This window comes from Dromaius novaehollandiae, unplaced genomic scaffold (assembly GCF_036370855.1).
Source record: "Dromaius novaehollandiae isolate bDroNov1 unplaced genomic scaffold, bDroNov1.hap1 HAP1_SCAFFOLD_76, whole genome shotgun sequence".
Classification (NCBI taxonomy): domain Eukaryota; kingdom Metazoa; phylum Chordata; class Aves; order Casuariiformes; family Dromaiidae; genus Dromaius; species Dromaius novaehollandiae.
Window position 1 is genome coordinate 182,501 of NW_026991488.1, and position 2,500 is coordinate 185,000.

Sequence of the window (2,500 nt, forward strand, 5' to 3'; positions counted from 1 at the left end):
GCCCTCCCTCGCCCCCCGCCCCGCCGCCGCCCCACGGCGCCCGCGCTGCGCGGCCCCCCCCCCGGCCGCGGCCCCCCGCGCGCCGCCGCCGCCGCCGGGCCTCAACGCAACGCCGCGCGGCTGACGCCAGCCGGCGGGTGGAAGTGGCTCGACGACGCGCTGCGGACGCGGGGAAGCGCGGGGTTGGGGGGGGCCCGGCGGGCGCCGAAACGGCGGCGGTCAGGGCCAGGGCGAGGCAAAGGGCGGCCGGCCGTCCCCTCTGCCGGAGGGGAACGGGGGACCGGCGCACCACCGGGAGAGTGGTGGAGGAGAGGCCCGTGCGGCGGCACTGGCGGTGGTGGCGGGCGGGCGGCGCCGGGCGCCGGGCCACCGCGACCGACCCGATCTGGGGGCCCGGCGGGACGAAGTCCGCGACGCGGGCGCTCCGGGAGCGGGGGTTTCCCGAGTCTGCACTTAGGGGGACGAAGGCCCGGCCGCGCGGGGAGGGGAAGGAGAGCACCCCCCCTCTCCCCGGGGCAACGGGCCTGCGAGGCGCCCCAGCCGCGCCACACCGCGCGCGCCACGCGGCGCGGCGGCAGCCGCCGGGCTCGGAGGGGAGGGCGGGCACGGCCGGGCGCACCCGAACCGCGCCCCCCCCCACACCCACCGAGGGGCGGCACGCCGCTGCGCCCACGCCACGGCGCGGGTGACGATTGACCGTCAAGCGACGCTCAGACAGGCGTAGCCCCGGGAGGAACCCGGGGCCGCAAGTGCGTTCGAAGTGTCGATGATCAATGTGTCCTGCAATTCACATTAATTCTCGCAGCTAGCTGCGTTCTTCATCGACGCACGAGCCGAGTGATCCACCGCTAAGAGTTGTCTCGGTTTCGGTCCCCGCCGCGCGCGCGGGGGGACCGGGCAGCTTTCGCAGCCCCTGGGGGGCCCCCCCTCCTCCGCCCCCTCCTCCTCCGCCCCACCGCCCTTCCTCACGCCGACGCCGGCTGCTGAGCAAGGGACGGCAGAGACGGAAGGAGAGAGAGAGCGAGAGAAAGAGAGGGGCTTGCCTCACTGACCGTACAAGCACAGAGAAAGGGGGGGGGGGGGAAACGAAGGGCAAACCCGAACGAGAAGGGCGGGGAGCCCTCGCTCCCGACCTGGGGACAAACCCTGTCTCGCTTCGAGTCCGGCCCAGGCGCCCGGCTCGGTCTGGCCCGGCAGGGAGCGGCGGGCCGGCCACACCGCCTGCCTCGGGATGTTGGGGGGGGTCCGTCCCCGCAGACCACCCCCCCCCCGCCCCAGGCGTCAGAGCCCGGCCGCCACCGGGAGCGGCGTCGCCCCGCCGCCCGCGCGCCTGCGGCCCGCCGGCCCCGCGCTTCCCAGCTCCTCGCTCGCCTCGCCGGCCCTCCGGCTCGACCGCCGCCGCCGCCGCCGCCGCGGCGCCCACACCCCCGCGCGCCCGCACACACCGCCTCGCGGGTGACGCCACGCGCTCGCCCGTCCCCTCCGCGGACAGACGCCCGGCGGCGGGCAGGCGGGCAAGGCGGCACGGACGGGGACGGCGCCCGCTCTCCCCGTCTCCACGCGGAGAGCGGGGCGGGCCGCCCCCGCCGCCGCCCCACCACCGCCCCCCCGCTGCCTGGCGGAGCCGGGCGGGGCAGAGCGAGGCGGGCGCCCCGGACGGCAGAGTGCCGGGGCGGGCGCGTAGGGTAGGGCGCCGCCGACGGCGGCCACGGCGGAAGACCCAGAAGCACCGGCCAGGGAGAAGGAGGAGACGCGCGGAGGCTCGGCGCCCGCACCACCCGCGGTGGGGGCTCGCCCTCCCGGCGGCGAGCACGCGCTCGCGCCCGGCTCGCAACGCTCGAGGCAGGCCGGCAACTAGGCCGACCGCGCGGCGTCTCTCCGCCGAGACCAGACCGCGGAGAGAGGGGGCAGGGTAACCCCTCTCCGTCCCGGCTGCCCGCGGGGCGAGCGCGGGGCGCGCCGGCTGGCATGGGGGGGCGCGGCGCCCGCGCGCGCCGACCCCCCGGCCCTCCGGCAGCACGCCCGGCCGCCTCCGCGAGTCGCATCGGGCCGCCCGAGTCTTTAAACCTCCGCCCGGCTCTCCAACCGAGAACCCTCGGGCCCGGAGCCCGGGGCCCATGGCCATCCCTGCCCGGGGCGGCTGCCGGCGGCCGCGGTGGCCGGAGGCCCTCTCCCCTCTCTCGCTCGCTCCCTCCCTCCCCGCCCCCCCCACCCCCACCGCGGGGGAGGAAGGACCGGGGTGGGGGGAAGCCGAGGCGGGGGGGGGGAAGGCACGGCCGGTGCGGCGCGCACGGTGCGGCACCCGGGAGGAGCACGCTGGCACACGGGACCACACGGGTGGGTCACCGAGGGGGGGGCAGGAGAAGCGCGGGCGCTAGGTACCTGGCCCTGGGGTGAGGGAAACGACCTGAAATCCCCGCGGGGGTGCCTCCCCCGCCGCCGCCCGCCACCGGGCCGCCGCCGCCTCGCGGCGACGGCGGCAGCCTCGGCAGCGGCGACG

The 2,500-nt window shown here is 79.0% G+C and overlaps 1 non-coding gene across 1 annotated transcript; it reads right to left on the reverse strand.

Moving 5' to 3' along the window:
• Positions 1-704: 704 nt before the first annotated feature.
• LOC135326863 (5.8S ribosomal RNA) lies at positions 705-857 on the reverse strand. Its single transcript, XR_010387076.1, has one exon. It is a non-coding gene; the product is annotated as a 5.8S ribosomal RNA (ribosomal RNA).
• Between the last annotated feature and the right edge of the window lie 1,643 nt (positions 858-2,500).